Source organism: Empidonax traillii, unplaced genomic scaffold (assembly GCF_003031625.1).
Source record: "Empidonax traillii isolate 1590-97213 ecotype Southwest subspecies unplaced genomic scaffold, ASM303162v1 scaffold65:size4453928, whole genome shotgun sequence".
NCBI lineage: Eukaryota > Metazoa > Chordata > Aves > Passeriformes > Tyrannidae > Empidonax > Empidonax traillii.
The window spans coordinates 4,045,111-4,064,017 of record NW_020955258.1 but is presented as its reverse complement, the minus strand read 5'-3'; the positions used below and the strand labels follow the sequence as shown (position 1 = coordinate 4,064,017).

Genomic DNA, 18,907 nt, shown 5'->3' with positions numbered 1-18,907 from the left:
ATGTGCCCCCTCCTTCTTGGTCTGTCCTGTGCAGGGCCAGGAGTTAGACTTTAATGATCCTTGTGGGTTCCTTCCTACTCAGAATAATCTGTGACTTCATGATTGTAGAAGTGTTTTCAGCTTCACCCCAGAGGGAGGGCAGCCTGCTATTGACATCACCAGATCAAATATAACCTAAAACACATAAAACTCTATTTCAGTGGCATTTTCCCTGCTATTATTCTTAGAACTAAACTTAAAAGGGTTACAAGCTAACTGGCTGCTGTAGAGCTGCATTTTAGGAAACTTCTAGGGAAAAAAAAAAAAAAGAAACAAAAAAGAAAAGAAATGGTGTCTGCTTGAATTTTTTGAGGAGTTCATAAAAGAAGACCTCAGAGCGCAGGGTTACTAACAGCATGGGGTCATGACATTCAGAAGATCAAAGTCCATGAATCCTGGCTCTCCTGAATTAAGCTGCACTGCTTTACTTATCCTCAAAGTCAGCATTGATGAATAAGTAAGAACTTGAAAACTTACAAAATTTATGCTTACATAATATATGCTATCAACCCTCTATTATTTAGGGAGAATTAAGACAACAGATTTCAAATTAACAGATCTGTTAGCACAGATAGCCATATTTGTGACGTTAGTGAACATCAATTAAACACTTGTATCTGACTAGAAACCTTATTCTACTTTTGGGTACCACAGTGCACCACCCCTTTTGACGTTCTTATCTTTTCAAAGAATGCATGACATGAACTTCAGCAATTCTACTCTCAATTACATTCAGAAAGAGAGAAGAAAAAACAAAAGAAAGAAATATGGGCAGTTGAAAAGAAGAATTTTGAGAGCACTGATGTTTCGTATTCTCATCCAGACTCACCTGAAGTAGCCTGCATCTTTCCTGCAGCGTAGCAGACAAATTTAACGCCTGCCACACGGTGTTTCTGGTTATGTCTCTCAGGACGGTATCTGTTCAGGTTGACAACACGGTAGTGTTAACTCAAGTTCACCTTATGAACAGAGAAATCCTGTCCTGCATTCACAGAACAGTGATTCCTGGTTGTGCTACACTGCAGTCAGTTCCTGTTCTTTGTATACTTCAGAATAATTCATTTGTCCTGTTCTTCAAAGGGAAGACCATCTATTAGTTCTTAAAGTCAGTCTGTTCATTTTTCTCTTTTAAAATTACTGTGACCCCATCAGCTCTCTCATTGCTCTTCACAAGTGGCAACAGATCTGATATTTTCATCCATTCAAGTATCCTTGCATCGCATTTGTCAAAGCCAATGCTTTGAAGATTCTAGTTCATAGAGACACTTTTCTGACTGAAAGGCAATGCCAATTTTACAGAAATTATACGGTTTGAAATGTGACTTCCCATATCTAAACAATTCAAAACTTAACAATGATAGTTGAAACTACGTAATTCAAAGAAAAGATGTTTTTGTTTTGTGAAGTGGGAAGAGCTGGCAAAGGGCATCAAGGAGGAAAAATACCGCTCTTGCAAAGCCTTCTGCTAGCTCTAATGCCACTCACTGCAACAGGGCAGTGAGCAGCAGCAACTGAAATGCAACCCAGAATATTGAGGAGAGAATTATTTGTGTAAGATTTTGAAATCACAGATGAAAGCATTTGATGGGTATACTTTTAGACATGAAGAAATCTTAAAAAGATTTTATAATATACCTCTGCTTTTCCCTCTTAATTGCATGTATTTGTGACACCAAGGAAAGCAAGATTCACTTTATAAACTTATGACATGGAGGTACAATTGTGATTTACAAAACTCCAGCAAATGATTCAAACTTGGATCTATTACCTTGGTGCAAATCTGCCATGATTCCTTCTAAGTCCACAGAATCACTAGGATTAGCAGCAGTTCAAGTGTGAAATCTGGCTGATCAACTTCAGTAGGAGGAGCTCTGTGTAGAAGGAGCAGCTGCCAGGTCAGACACTATAGCTAACCTTTCCCAATGCAAAGCAATAGTAAGAGGATGACACCAAGGTATTTGTTACCAGTTGCACTCACTTTGATACTACGTCAACAGAAAATGCTACATGCTCTTTGTTGACTAATAGTTCTTGAACTGCTGCACAGAGAAACCTAGTGAGGATGAGAAATGTACAAACACTGAATGGGAAGAGGGGAATGATTATGACATTATACAGATAGAAGCATTTGCAATAGGAGGAACCCAGCAAGCAAGTCATGCAGAATGAGTTGTGGTGTAGGAACAGCATCACAGTTTACCCGCTCCTCTATTTATTAGCACATATACTGGACTACACTTTGTAGTTTTCCCTCTGTTTCTGTGCAGATGTCTGTATTATGACATCTTGCAAAAGTTCTTGTTACAGTAGCATACTAAATTCGGCAAGAGAAGGTTGCAAAGATACGGATGAAAGACCGGCTCCCTAGCTAAGGTCAAGGCTTACACATCCCCATGGATACACCAGACACAGTTTCACGTTAATCATGCTTTCCAGAATGGGTTTAAAATGGAACACATCTATCCCCAAAGATACAATCGTTCAGAGTGAAACCACACCCCAGCATACACTCACTGCCACATAACTTAAGGATTCTAACCAAAGTCCCTAATTCAGGAGCTGAAGTTCCTTAAGTAGCTGATTAAGTAGGCAGCTCTGAACTTGCATTTTGCAGTTGCAGTTCAATCACCAACAGGAGCCAACATTTTTTTAACATGGTCACCTTCAAGAGACAGCATAAGTGATCTCCCTCCACTCCAACTGGCAGTACCTATACCCTTGGAACTTCTGTGTCCTTTTTCCAGAATTTTCAACACAGTGCTATGGAAGTATTTGATGTAACAGTCTGGGCTGAAACCTCTCCATTGCTACAGTGTATATATATATATGTATGTATATATATATATGTATGTCAGCACAAGAGATCAGACAATTGAAGTTACCATTAACTTGCTTTCAGGGACTTTGATCAGGAAAATGCATAATGACCTTAGCTAGTTCCAAAGCAAAAGACTCTTAGGTATTTGAAAAAGTGTAGTCAGAATGGACAAGAAGAAGTCCATTTGCCAGTAGTAGAATGTTTAGATTGATGAACAAAATGTAAATTATTCTAAATCTACTTCAAAGATCTGACATGTAATAAGTTTTAGGTTTGTTTTTTGTTTGTGTTTTTTGTTTGTTTTTTAAGTTCCATTTCACAATAAGTTTTGCAAGGACAGTTTTTAATCTTGCAACTTTCTGCCAACACAGAAATTCAGTCTTGTACAACTCCTTTTCACCAAGACATGAAATTCAAACATCTTCTATTACACACTTGTAAAAGTTACACTAAAAAAATAAAAGTCATACAAAGTGAAATTTAATCCTCAGATGTCTTTTCTATTATAAAAGAATGGAAGTCTATGTCACATATGTCACATATTTCAAATGCTTTATGGAATGCACATTTGAATTGAGTACCATGACTGATGCCTCAATTAAAAAAAAAAAAAAAAAAAAAAAGGTATGTTTTTAGACAGCACTGGAGCCAGAATAGAAAATAACCATAAATATTTTCCTTTTTTTCCCCTACATTTAACATCATTGATTGCAACAAAAGACTCCAGAAGAGCAATCTTTCAACATGAAAAAAAAATAGAGGAAATATTTCCTCAACACAAACTGAGAAGCAGTCCACCTGGGGCATGAGATCTCACCAGCAGCACAGTATTTAATTCTTGGTATCCATGATGAAGGATAAAATTAAGGAAAGATTAACTTAAAATGGAAATAAGAAGCAATCATAAGAGCAACTGGATTCCAGTGTGGCAAGCATTAGAAAACTTCAGCTAATTTTGAGATTATAAATTTCTGTGCCTACAAAAACAGTGGTTTGGACAAGACGATCACTGCCCAGTATTTCTCTCTGTGCATGTACATATTCAAATCAAACAGTGAGGAAAATCTGTAAATAAGTCTAAAACTACCTGGTCTTGTTGGTCTAGTTATAGATTGATAAATCTCTCCATCAGGTAGTGGTGCAGAGTTAAAAAGACTTCGACAAAAACTACAGGAAATAAAAAAATATCTGTGCATTTTGTCTGAAAAATCTTGAGTGCCCTTGGTCATGCAGTGAGGAATATGAAAAAAGGCATAAATAGCAAAAACGTTTGATGTGTTTCTAAATAGTATTTGAGTTGCAAGAATGAGGGACTGACCTGCCAGAGTAGCAACTACGGTGAAGGAGGAAAAAGACCATTTAATAGAAGCCTAATAACCTGGTCGGGGCCCCTCCCCGGACAGATGGAGCTCGTTAGCCCTGTAAGGCAATCCATCTACGTCCTGAGGACCTCGCTGCCACCGTCCAAGCGTGCTTGGACCCGGCAGATGAACCTCAGGATTAAAGGGTGGGCTCAGTTCCGCGCACACTGTGTCTCACCTAAAAAATCCAATGCGCAGGCTGGAAGGTGGAAAGACCTTCCCCGGTTCTTCGTTCGCGAAGAGACTGGCCATTATTAATAACCTGGTCACAGCATTAGGGACAAATCTCGAAGTATTAATGTATCCCTTACATAAAGTAAGGGCTTATCAGTCCCTCTCTGATAAACCTTATTGTGCTGAGCAGTAGGTATCTTTTAACTGGAAAAGGATTTACAAATCAAAAAGAGGCTGAGGTAAAGCAAGCTCTGGGAAGTCTAGAAAATAAAAAAAGTTAAATATGGACACCCTTGGAACAATACCTGACAGATGCAGAGGCAAGAAGGGGTACAGGTATTTAAAAGAGGTACAGAATTCTAAAAGGTTTGGAGAATAAAGAGAACTGAAATTAAAGGATGTAAGTGAGAAAAACAGGACTGAATATTTTGAGAAAGTTTCTTGACACCAAGATTATTCTGGGTGATATTTAATGTTCATGGCGGCAGCCTTTTTTAACTGAACCAAACTGTGGAAATAATGTCCCAAGGGAATTTGAGATTCTCAACACACACGTATTTGTATCAAGACTGAATAAAATGGTGTTGTATATACAAGAGAAGCAATTCTACACTGACAGGGAGAGGATTAGATGACCAGCAATGGGCACCATGATTTGCAATAAGGTCAGTGTCAAACTTTTATTTTATGAAGTACAGGCTTGGTCTTGCTTGATTTCAAGGAGGCTATATCTTTCACAAAGAGTTTTATCATTTTGGTAAGAGATCAATACAAAAAAAATATCAGAAGTAAACAAAACCACAAACATATGCTACAAGCTAACATCAATGATGTTTCCAGTGCAATATATTTTATGGGATCCATTCTACAGCACAAAACTAGGTCCTTCCTCCACAAAGTTGTCAAAAGTTTAACATTGTAACGTAGAAACAGATCAATATTTCTTTGTACAGAGTAAAAGGCTTTAGTTTAAGAAACACTTTAAGATCACTTATTTCTGTTTGAAATTTGTGCTTTTATTTTCTGATGGTACTTGCAGTTTTTTGCATTTGAAGTGCAGAAAACAACATACACACTAACAGAATTACTCTGGAATTATGTACCTATTCCTGCAGAAAAGTAAAGCAGAAAAACTTGTTACACTTCTGTCAAATCTGATTGATGACAATTGAACAGTTTAGTAGTTCTCAATGCAACAGCAGTTGCAAATTCTGGGAAAAGAAGGTTGCTAAGATTCTCTCTCACCCTGCAAGTGGAATTTTCCACTTTTATATAAATACTATTTTTGTCAAAGCATTTTCTACAGAGTCATGCTACCACTGCACATGAAATGGAAAGTTCCACAGCTGTAATGAAACTGGGAACTTTTGTTCAGGGTACACTTTTATTTTCATATTAAGGACAAACATGCGTCATAGTCAAGAGCAGTGTTGCTTATCTTGGGAGTAAATACAAGATTTACAATTTTATTCCTAAATATCAGTGGTATCTGATTTTAAATGCTAATTTTCCATAATGCATTCCTAGCAAAGTTCATGATAAAACACCCTGAGCACAGCTGCTAGCTGCCATGCCCCTTACACCTACTGTAAGGCTTTGCTTGCATGGAAAGCACTGTGAGCTGAATCAACAAAAAGCAGAAAGAGCTTTCATTTAGGGACATTAGGATTTGTGCAAGTTGCAACAAAGCAAGATATCTATCAAAGGACTTATATTTACTTCTTCTAGAATGATGGCAACTGTCAGCCATTACTACTGCACACATCAAAGCATTTTGATTAAAAGCTGATCACTGATTCATGAAAAGTAAGGAGAGACAATCTCAAATCATCCAATCCATCTATATAGAACAAGGATTCTACCTTAAATCTACAGTGTCAGTCAAACTCCACATTATTTGAAAATTGCTTTCCTATAAATAGCACTTAGAACAGAGGGAAAATAAGTAAAGGTAAGTGAAAAGCTGGTAGTAGAAGGAAAAAAAAAAGACTGCTCATGGCACTATGGAATTTGGTATTTTTGCTGTACATGTGTGTATCTCAAAAAAAAAAATCACATCTTTGAACAGATCTACTGATTAGAAACTACAAAAATTCCTAATACATCTCATAATTAAAAGAAGGGTAAGGAAAATCATGTGATGTTTGCAGAGTAAATAGCAAATAATGGCAACTGACAAGAACTTGCTCATAGTCTGGGACTTTAACTACTTGACAGAAAATATAGAGGAAAATAATTAGAAAGATCATAGTTGTTAATTGTGCAGACTAATTGATGGAGTTATAACAATTGCTAAGGCATTTCAAAGTTCATCCTTCAACGGTTTCAGTTGTTTCAAGTTTCACTTATACTGGAAAATTGACAGTTACGAAAATATAAACATATACTTGGCTTGCAAAGAAAATTGTCACTGGTGCTAAATCCCAGCCAAAAAAGAACTGTATGTAAATTTCAGTTGTCAGAAGGGTTTATAGGGCTGGACTTAAGGGCACTAATAGCTTTGCTTATAGGTTGAACAACTTAGGCAATCATTGACATTTAACACACACAACATGTCAGAACGGAAACACTTCCCAAAAGATTCAAGCAAAGGGAAGAGGACTTAAATGGGATATAAAATTTCACTGACTGAGTGAGCAGATTTGATTTCCCAGAATCGAGCCTGAGAAGATATTGACAGGCACTGCTCAGTTTGAGGCCAGTCTGGAGTTCCCCGGTGACTTCAGTGAAATACAGTCACATTTGGCACTATTACACACGTACCTGTCCTCAGGAGAGTGCACAGGTACAGAGAAGCCTTCAGCACTTCTGTTATAACCACTGGGCAAAAAAGGAGCCTGTCAGTCTCAGGTGCTGCTGTTTGCCTGTCTCTCATGAAAGAAATAAATTCATTTTATTAAGTGATCTGGCAACTACAGTCCCACACTTTCAGCGACCCATACCAATTAATCTCATCAAGAACACTTGCCCAGGTTTGTTTCAGTCTCATATACATTTCCACTATTCTCTCTTCTTTTACTGCTTTAGAGATAGTTGAATATATCTGACAAGTGAATGAGTAGGTTAAAAGCAAATATGACAGAACTCCTGATATTTTTGAATTTCTCTGCAATGCTTTTCAGCTGACAGTCAAGCACCTACAGTTTTCTCAGCTGCCTGCCCTGACATCACACCAGTGTGCTGGCGGCAGAACTGGTAAGAGTATGTTAGATCAGTAACTCTTCCCAATCTGACTGGTATCTCTCCTCAGCACCATGTGCCTACTGGTGTTGGTAACTCTCACAGCACAGCAGGAGACTCTGCTTTAAAGGTCCCCACCCCCCACACACAGTTGCTTATTGTCCTGAGAACCTGCTCCTGTAAATCATTCCACATTTCATCATTACAGCTTAACACAAAATAAGTTCAAGCATTGATCTGGAAGAGATCCCTTGCAGAGAGCCACATGAGTGCTTTCTACAAAGACAGCTTCCTGAAGTAGTCCATATTTTGAAAGTTACATGTTCGAATAAACTCTAAAAAAATATAGGAGGAAATATCCAAGACAAATATTTCATTAGTTCGCTCAAACTAATACCAAACTTTTCACAGGACAGCTATGAAGCTGTTAACACCAAGTAATAAACAGTTTGTAACACTGCTATTTTGAAATGTCCCAATGTTAATCAGAGCAGTGGTTGTATCACTCCCTTAAGCAGATTTGCTCTCAAACTGTACAGCAGAAGAAGCTGTAAGCAAACAAAGGAATAAATGCTATAAGATCTCAGTTTAAGTTTTGTCACACAACAAGTCAAGTTATGAAAGGTTGAGGATGATGTAGATTAGAATTTCAGTTTCGTTATTAATTTTAAGTCTAATTAAGTGGGAGTGTCAGTAACTCATTTTATTTGAACTACATGCATGCTTTGGGTTCATCTACAGACTTTGAAAACCAAAACATTGCTCAGAAAGCTTTTATATCTGAAAAAAGCTAAAATAAAAATGGAAATTAACTTTCATCATGAGGTGGATGTGTTTCATAGTGAAAACAGCTAAATTATTAATAAAATATTAATACAATACATTAATGTTATCTTTATTAAGGAAGGACACAAACAGGAATAACTGGATCCATGAGTAACTCAAGACCTCATGGGTATCTGTCCAGTTCTCTGAAGTCTAAACCAGACATCAGATGGTATCCTGTGCTGTTGTCAGTGAATGAAGCTGTTCTGTTTGCCTGCATTAAAAGAGGGTTTGTCAAGTCAGACTCTGAAGAACAACTGGTTGCATTTTCCATTCTCCATCTTCCTCATAGAGGAGAAAAGCCTTCTTTGATAAGAGACAGTTCAAACACTCGGGAACCTCACAGTCAATAAATGAGTTGACACTTCTACAAAATATGGAGCACTAACATGATATATTAACTGGAGAAAATGGCACTCAAATTCAGCTAATTTAAGATTCCAAAAGGTGTCTTGGTACATACTGCACTGACAGCATGCATACATACATAGTAAGAGGCAGAATTCCCACAGTACCTCCAGCACCAACAGTTCATATAGATTTGTCAAATATCAGACACTAATTACTTAAAATAATAGTTTTATTTTCATTAAATCATCTGTCACTACTTTTAAGAATTAATTTCCTCATTTAGCATGTCTGAACTACATAAAACCTACTATAATTCCTATTCTTCCTGCTTTAACATCAATCATCCTTTTTTGAAATTTTTCTCTCATAGTTGGTTTCCAGGACTAGTCTCAGCAGTGTTCAGTCTGATTTTCTTGCAGCTTTTCTCCCCTTGAATTATTTTCAATTTTATATGTCAGTAAAATATCGAAACCCCTGGCCACCATGAGATTGATATCTAAAACTGATGATAATTTCCCACAAACCAATTTTTATTTTATTATTTGTAAGAAAAGCAGCGCCCTTTCTTTGTTAACATATTTCCCTTTTCAGATGAACACCAAAGCCAGATGAGAACTTTAACTTTTATCCTCTTTAGGAATGGACCCCACTTTTCTAAAGCGACTCTTGTTCTCTGTTCCATCAAGAAACAGAGAAAAAAGCCTGAGCTCCTCTCCAGGTGGCAAATATTGTACATACAAGGAGCTCTTCACCTTTCATGAAATTCATTCCATTAGAGACAGTAAACCACGGTTTCCCATTGAATTTTAAAGCAGTACCTCATGCATAATTTATAAAAGCTGCCAATTGTATCCACCTTACTTTTTCTGGTATATTTTCTGCTTCAAAATGTCCCACGCTGTTATTCCACAGCCATAAGTGCAGTATCTATTACTGGCTCTAAGTGACATTGCACTGGCATCCATTTTGTTGCTATCAACAATCACTTGAACATTACAGATTTTTTGGCTGACAACATCACCTACTGCTTTGTTGTTGCAATTAAAGTAGCCATGGAGACAAAAGAACAGCTGAATAGCAATATTAATGCTTGAGAAATGGTTATTCTTTAGTAATCAGATGCTACTTGCTGTCATGGAATCTACGGGTTTAATGGAAATTATCTTATACAGTAAGTTTTGAATCAAAGCCTTGCTCAAAACCAAAGACAGACAAAAGAGAGTTGTGTTCCCTCCTGCCCACCCTAGTTCTGCTGGAAATGAACTGAGGCAGGGGAAACTATCTCCCTGCTGTGGCACAAGAGGTAAACACAGCAGAAGTTGATTCCAGTCCCATAACCTGGATACAACAGTCGTCGCACCAAGACGCTTACCTTATTTTCTCTTCATATTTGCAAAAACATTCAAAGTGGGAAAGGAGTAAGGAAGTTCCATGCTTCACCTTCCTCACCAAGTGCTTCACCACCTCAAGTAAAGTGCTGCCCCAATCCTAGGAACACAACACAACTCAGAAAAAAACTGAGTATCCTCTCCTTGGACTTTTTCCTCTAGCCACACAGATCTGTTTTCTCTCTAGTATAACCCTTCCTACATACAGTATGTGCAGAAGTTGAGACTAACAGCTGAATCCCACTGCTCTCTGCTCATAATCCATTAACTCACATTACAGTGTAACTTGCAACTGATGGGAATTGAGGGCACTCAGCCCTGGGATACTTGGCACCTTTCAGATTCCAGTCCTAGATGTTTAAATCCTTCCATGTTCCCACAGCTCCTGCTCCTGACTGGACAGAACACATGGGATCAAAGTAAGCATTACATTTTCGATCTTAAATTCTGGTGTTGGTGAGTTAGAGAATTTATAAAGATCATTATAAATGGCATGTTATCCCTGGTTTGGTACAAACAAAATGCAGTAAAGCAGATTCTTTTCCTGCAAAGTCAAGTAGCAGACAAAGCATGCAGCTGTCAGGGACAGCTGAAAGAATATTTTCCTATCCAAGAGCCTTCCCCTCACCCTCCACTTGAGACGGCTGCCTTGCTCCCAACACCTTAGTGGCAGCATGAACTCAAAACCCATTCCCAGGGGCTGCTGCCTGATCCTCCCCCAGCGGCAGGAGTTGGTTTAGCCCCTTAATTTCCTGGCCCATGAGCAGCCCGACTTGTCTGTTCCCATGAGGCTGGATAATACAGTCAGGAGGAAATGTTCTAGTAAGACAGCAAGTGGAAGAGGATAAGGCACAAGAGGGGAAGGATGACTGAGAAAGATGATTCTTCCTCCTCCTCACCAGACCTCCCTGCTGAAAGATTCCTGCATGCCCTTTCCCACTCACAGAATTGTCTCGCCCCCCCTGCCTTTGCTCCCCACAGCCCTGACATCCCGCTTGAGGCTGCTTTTACCCCTACAGTAGCCTCTTGCAAACCCTCAGCTTTCAACAACCTGGCCTCTATGCATACATTTTGTTGACACTTCAGAAAGAACACTTCACACTGGGAATTTTGATCTTTTACTCACATTGGACAAAATCTGCTTTTGCTAAGAAGCCTTGAATTGACTTTGGAGCTCACACAGAAGCAAAAATATTAAATGTTAATATACGAAAGAACAGGCAGGCTGTAACAGCGGAGATCTGTTCCTCTAGCTTGGAAGTTTCCAGCTGGGAGAGAACATTCTAATGATAAACTGAAATTAAACACAGATTGATTCTAATTTTTCAAATTCACTGGTCTACAGCAAAGGTGCTTAAAGTGGAAATAAAATTCTTAAAAACTGCTACATTTTTGTTCTTTTGAGCAAATACTTTTCCATCGCTTGAGGGAGGAGAGACCATTATGAAAAAAATGTTATCGAATTATTTAATTCAGCATCTCAGACATCACTCATCTACAGTTACTAAAGGACATTATGCAAATAATCATAACAAACAACAAGAGTGGGAATATTTTATCAAAATATTAATGGAATATTTCCTCAAATTTTCAATTTCACAGAAAAGAGGACAAGTCAATATTTTAAATAAGGTACTTCCCCACTCATGAGTTTCATTATTCCAACTTCAGCTTTGCCTCAGCAGATCCTGCTCCAGACTTTTTCAATCACACAGAGATTGCACAGCTTAAGCAAATGACCTGGGCAGATGCCCAGCAAGACAGGAGCTCATTTCAAAAAGAGAGTGCTCTCTCCTCTCACGGTGTCTTATTCAGAGGCATCAACATCCTCTGACAGGGATGCCTGACAATAGGACACAACATCCCTGTTGGAAGAGCATCCGCCAGGGGTAGCAGAAGGCTGGGACTTGGGCACCACCCCACCAATACTGCAGCAACTGCTGGATTCGGGGAGCCTCAGCCAACAAGCTGATCTCCAGCTGCAGACAGAAAAATGCAGTCTGGCACATCCCCTCTGACAGATTGCCAAGTCCAATTCCAAATCTCTCAAAGATAGGCATGTAGAGAAAAGACAAATCTCCTAACAAAATCAAGTTTCTGATCTTTGTGCCCCCATAGTCACAGAATCACAGAATACGCCAAGTTGGAAGGGACCCACAAGGATCATCGAGTCCAGCCCTTAGCCCTGCACAGGACCATCCCCAAGAGTCACACCACGTGCCTGAGAGTACCATTCAAACCCTTCTTGAACTCTGGCAGGCTTAGTGCTGTGACCACTGCCCTGGAGAGCCTGTTCCAGTGCCCAACCATCCTCTGAACCAAAGGCTGAAGAACCTTTTTCTAATATCCAACCTAAACCTCCGCTGACACAACTTCAGGCCATTCCCTCAGGTCCCATCATTGGTGACCACAGAGAAGAGATCAGTGCCTGCCCTTCTTCTGCGCCTCTTCACCAGGAAGTTGTAGACTGCAGTGAGGTCTCCCCTCAGTCAAGCCTGAGTGGAAAGGAAAGAAGTCCACACACAATGAAATGAGGTAAAACCCAAAGGGAAAAAGAAAGCAGTTGAGTTGCAGCTTCAGACTCAGTCCCAGTGGCATTTTTATCAAATATGTTTGGAACTGCTCCCACTCTGGGAGAGAAGAATCTTCTCTGAAACAATCTACAAAAAAGGTGTGAAGGGGGAGGAAATAAAAGGCTTCAATTTAATACTGAATTCATAGAAACCTGGTTATGCTTCCTAATGTTTCTTACACTTTCCCCGTTCTAAGGGTCTAGGATTTCAATCCCTGATGTCTGGATTTATAAGAAACAATTCCTCTCTTTCCCATAGAAGTTTTTGCTTTGTTTAATTTTAAAAAGCAAATACAGTCCCAAGATCCTCCTTTTTGTTAGACTTGCATAACTACATCTTGAAGTACTTCTCAAACAGCTGTAACAGAAGGATTTCCCAAATCTTACAACTAGCCCTCCAACTATGAGCAAAATAAATCCCTAAGTTTATAGATTTAGCATGTTAAATGTATCTGGATGAATATTTCCTATTTGGACGAAGTATTAGAAAGTTGTAAAGTTTGTCTGTGGTTAATTTTTCTGTAATCAGCTCACCTTCCCAGTCCACAAAAACTGCTCATTCCTTTTAACTCAAAGAGCTATTCAGATCCTGGTATTAATGAAACATTAAGACCATTAGTAACCTCTTAACTATCACACCATAGTATAGCAAGTCTTTACTTTTATTTTAATTGGATTCATAAAGAGAAGGAAAGAGGGTTATTGAGCTGGTTTTGTTTGCTTGTTTTACTATTATTAAGTTGTAATAGAACCCCATCCCTTTCATTATCTGATACTATGTCTCAATGGCCAAACTTGAACTTTTTGAGCGACTCAAAAAGTAAAATGATACTGCTCTTAATGTCCCAAGAGCAGACTGCTAAAACAGTCAAGTGATACCATTCACAGCTGCTGGAAGCAAGCATTTGGCTTAAAGACCTTTCATGTAATGAAATGTGTTTCAAGGCACCACATATGCACAGAGTATGCCACTAAAAGTAGCTCCAAGGTTACTGCACACAAAGGAACAGCAACAACCAAATAGCAGAATACCCAATGTCATCTTTATGAACCTGGTGACCAGGACAGAATCACTGCAGGGAAAGCAGTTTGAAAGGTATCCGTGAGTTGACTTGATATAGACAATTTTGAAATAAACATTCTAATGAGGTTGTTAAGACCCTTACACACAACCATAGAACACCATTCCTACTGCTATTACTACAACTAATTTAAAAGGAAATTAGTATCTGAACCCCTCACTGCACCACAAATGCTTGAGGCATAAATACTGCAAGCCAAGAGTGCCCCTTTGTTTGATGCACTGGGGTTATAGTTAGAAATTATAAGATGGAAGAAATGAATGGTATTCCAAAGGTTTAATATTGGGAAAACAAATATCCGAAGCCCTCTAGTTAATAAAGCAAAAGGAAAGCCAGGAAGACCAAATAGCTTAGGACTTTTAAAGGAAGATCAGAAAGTAATGAAATAAGTGAGTGCAGCCTATTTTCATGTGTTCAGTATCAGTTTCAATTGTGTTTCAATAGCATTTTTAATATTAAAACTTATAAAATGTATTTTAAATGTGATAATTACGATAATTTAAAAATCTAAAGAGCACAGAGCCATAAAGTAATCATGTAGTCTCTAACACTGCTGATCTTGTAAGTATATTCTTTACTATTGAGTATGCTCAGTGAAAAGCTGATTAATTTTGTTCAATAGTTGAAGTTCTATTTAATCAGAAATGCACATCACTTCCCGTGGACTCCTTTGCACTCAAGATGCAGAACTAAAATGAAAATGCCCCCCCCCGCCCCCCGACTTTACTTATCTTTCATTTAAATTGGACAAAGACCAGATTTTGTGGATTGCTGAACCTATTTCTATTCTCACATATGTTCTTGTCCATTAGATTAATTTCATCAGTCTCAGAGGAACTACACAAGTAAAAACTAAAGACTGAGCAAGCCAGCCATGGCACTTTGAGCTGAAGCATGTGTCTGTGACAGCACATTATGCAACTGATAGGCAGTGGAGATGATGATCAGTCTTTGGTTTTAAAGCATGTCAGAAATACAATATACCACTTCAGAGGCCAACTCCTCACTCCAGTGCACCAAGCAGCAAAGTTTCCAACAAAACCAGAATTTCAAGATAAAAATTTAAAGGTAAAGAACAACATTCACAGGGAACCTTTTAAAACCTGGTCACTCAGCTTTATAGCTTATCACATACCACAAGCTCTAAAAAGACTGGAAAAGAGAGATGGACATCCTACTGCTTTACCTCCCAGTATTCCCTACATCTTTTACTGGCTAAACAGCTACTCTTTCAGTGTGACCAAAGTCACATAAGCATATGAATTGCTTTTTCAGTTAAACCATAGGATTGAATCTATCCTTATTCTTCAATCTTTTCAAAAGCTTTAAACACTTTGAATTAATTTCTTTTCATGTGCTTTCTTGTTCTGCTATGAAACTCATCATTTCAGGAAGCTGACACTAGTTTTTCAAAGACCATTTTAGAACTGTTTTTTAGACCTGTTATTGGCATTTCTACCTCTTTTAGCTGTGCCACAACACCATGACAGACATTAATATATGGGATCTCAAGTTCCTTAAAAGCAGTTGTTAATATAAAGAAAACCTGATTAACTTTTACACTGGAGACAAAACACATTAATCAACCTAAAAGCAAGGCCTAGAAGCATTGCCAAACAGTACTAAGATTATGAATAAGCCACCTTTTGAGAAGTTTTCTAATTTAGTACCTACCCTAAAACCATGAGCTACCCAAAAAAACCAGAAACAAACCCAGCCCAAAAAAGCCAAGGAATTTAGACAAAACTGTATCTTTACACATCTTTATTTTAAAGTAATCATAGAATGTTGCTTTATAAACATATCACACTTCTTAAAGGAAAAGCTGACCTGTGGCTGACTTATTAGCCTCTTGCTGCAACTGTTGCATTCTGCCCTTTAAGTCTAGTTTCATGAAGGCCTCCTGGTACATCAGCAAGAACTACTTTCCTAAGAACACTGTAGGACTGTATCCCTAAGTAATCTTAAGCAGCATAAAAGTAATTTATTTCTCCAGAGCAAAAAGTACTCTAAATTAAACACAACTACAGAAGTATATGACAAGTTTAGGGTTTTCAGGGGGCAGTATTTTGTTTTGGGGTTTTAATTGTATTAGCCTTTTCTCAAGCAATCAAAACAGGCTATTCTATAGGCTTAGGGCACACACCATTCCAAGTTGTGAAGCAATATTGTGGTTTTGCGTAATATGGTGAAAGGTAGGACTGTGTGCTTTACTGAGCAAGAACAAGAAATACAGGTAAGAAGAAGCAAGATATGGTGAGAAAAACTTGGGCATTTTTTTGCATTGAGCAAATGTCTTGACATTTAACAATGCATGTATTGTTGTACAGTGACAAAGGGGAAGAGTTCAAAAAGAAATTTTCTGTTCTCTATCCTGAAAGCTCTGTCCTTCCTCAGATTCCTTATAAAAATATAGAAAGAACAATCTGATTCTATAGTTATCAACTTCATTTTAGCATAAAGCACAGTATCATCAAGGACATACATTTTAGTTACTGTGTAAATACCTGCTAAAATCAGAGGAAAAGATGAAAAATCACTTCGGAAGTAGTAGTTTAGCTACATATAAAAGTTGCTCTTTTTATATGAGTACCATACAAGCAGGGTGCTAAAAAAGAAAGCAATACCAAATGAAGTTCTGCATGGACACAAAGATCAGATGGCCAGCAGGTGGGCTTTGAAAATAACATACAGGAAGTACCTTGTGTTAATGCTGCTGAGATGCTTCTTATTGCAAGACCACATTCCTCAGTAACTCTTAATTTGTCAGTCTATTAGCTGAAGTTTTTCTTGCCTCCTTTAATTTTTTATTATTGTTTTAAATTTCAAGTCACTTCCGCAAACAGCTATTATAAGTAACTTGAGGGCATAGAAGCTTGAACAAACAAAAACTTGGAGACATTTCCTAATTAAGATTACCTGACGCTATCCCCTCTGAAGAATTCTTAAAACTTTGAGAGCATTTCTGATATTTTCACAGACTGTTCACGTATGGAAGAATCTCCTAAGCCTATCCACCTAATCTTGGATTTATTAATGTACCCTTCTGAAGTGTTGCAAAGCATCAGTCCTTACCCTCAGAGAGATTTCATCAACCTACCTGAAACTCTGACAAGCCTATGAAAGGAGCATGCTATGTCTAAAGCTCCTGCCATACCCACAACCTAAACATACTTGGTCTCCTACAACACTGGAGCAGTGAACAAGACCAGCAGGTTAAAAGAGCAAAATGCCTGCTCTCAAAACCAAAACATTTAGCACAGTTTCAGTACTCCAGTTCCCTTCCAATGGACAAGTTTCCTCCAGGGGCGTGAGGACAGGCAGGTCTTTCTGTCAACCATTCTCTGTAGGTAGCATATGTGACTACCCACAGAACTTAGGGAAAAACAACATTTTCCTGAATCCTCACAGGCAGCATGTTGAAAAACTTCCTGAAACTTTTTGCTTCAATTGAAAACTGTCAAACTTTTATTGCCAGATAATACTATTAGCCCTGTAGATCAGACAATAACAAGAAATAATAAGTATACCGTCCCTCTCCCCTCTTGTCCCTTTCTGGTTGCACTGAGGTTCTTGCTTCCCTTTACTTATTTGCCCACAGTGAGGACAACATTCTCCCTAAACGCACACAAGACAAACAAATAAACATGACAGCAAACAATCAGAGGAAGATAAAAGTTAATCATACATAAAGAAACTCCTTATCTATTGCAAAACAACCTGTATCAGGATCAGATTTTTCCTCAAATAATCTTCTCACTAAAACACTACTGAAAGTAGTTTTCTTGAATCAAAATCCCAGAAATTAAAGCAGGAGAAGACTGTTCCAAATATAACATACTTAAAAACAATCCCTTGTTTTAATTGCCCAACTCCAAACCTTGGCCAACAAGGTTCTGCAGAATTCAAGCCAAACCCATCCCCAACTGTGCAGGTCTTACTAAAAAGAAAGTTGTTGTTCAGATCGATCCTACCTTCTTTTACCAGTTAAACCAAGTTTCGTAGGAGAGACTGCTGCTTGTCTCCGTGTTCTTTACTCTATTGACTGTTGTGTAAATATTAGGTTTCCTGCTTGTGGAGAAACTACTGCAAAGTTTCTTTCAGTTCTGTACGCACATTTCAAACTTGTGCATGGTTTAGAACAAGGAAGTTTATGTAATGTTCCCGAGAAAGTGCAGTACATCATGGCTCATTTTAATTCAGGTATGAATACATGACACAGATGAATTCACAAAACACTTCTTTCATCTGAAATTTAAGTAGTAACCTTTTTTCCCCTGAAGGTTTAAGCAGCTTTAAGTGATGAAATGATTATATTTTCCTGTTTCTTTAAAGCAGTACTGGATAGAAACAGCTTAGGATGAATCTTTCCTGAATTTATTCAAATACGAATACACCATCAACCATAAGGATATTTGAATAAGTCATTCCAAAAGATCTCAATGTTCTCTCAGCTATAGAATATAATCATTTTAAACTTTGCTCAAAGCATTTTAGTATTACAGCACATAAAAGCATTTTTTCCCCCAAGGCCAAATTTTCAAGTACTGAATAAACCCAAACACCTGTTTGCAAAATCAAGAAATCTGCACATGCATCTGGAATATTCACCTATGTAAATATAGACCTTTGACATGAATTTTATTTGCACACTGTTCATTACCTGTGCCCAACACAGAAATTCTGGCTTACCTGTAAAGCTGATTTCATCTTTCCATTTTAAATTCCTATCTTTAGGAGACATCACTGGGAAAGTGATGGCAGGGTACTTCTGTACTTACGGACCCTTTACTCAGACACACACCACAAATTCAGAGTCCTGCTCAAAAATCCCCTTTCCAGGACTCTTTCTGACCCCCACTGCTGCCTCTTGTCCCTATGACTCAAAGCCCTGTGCCTGCTTCCTCAACAGCAGGGGCAGTCACTGCCACCAGCAAGGCCTGGTTTTTCCTCTTCTACCAACATTTGTGTTGCTCAGCTCTTGCCAAAATTTGTACCATATTTGGTGCAGAAGTTTCCAAGTTTTATTGAGTTTCCCCTCTCAGCAGACTACCTCTTTTGGTGTAACAGAGCTGCATGTTCTGCATAAAGCAGTTTTGATGTGTTAAAACTGGGAT

The 18,907-nt window shown here is 38.3% G+C and overlaps 1 protein-coding gene across 6 annotated transcripts in view; it reads right to left on the bottom strand.

Moving 5' to 3' along the window:
* Positions 1-18,907, bottom strand: part of ZNF385B (zinc finger protein 385B) — a 160,842-nt gene that overhangs the window by 63,951 nt on the left and 77,984 nt on the right. The window contains exon 1 of one of the 6 annotated variants that reach the window (XM_027880250.1): positions 17,765-17,878. The exons of the other annotated variants lie outside the window; for them this stretch is intronic. The gene's annotated coding sequence lies outside the window, so the exon portion shown is untranslated. Of the gene's footprint in view, positions 1-17,764; positions 17,879-18,907 lie in introns of those variants that run through there. 6 annotated transcript variants of the gene reach the window in all.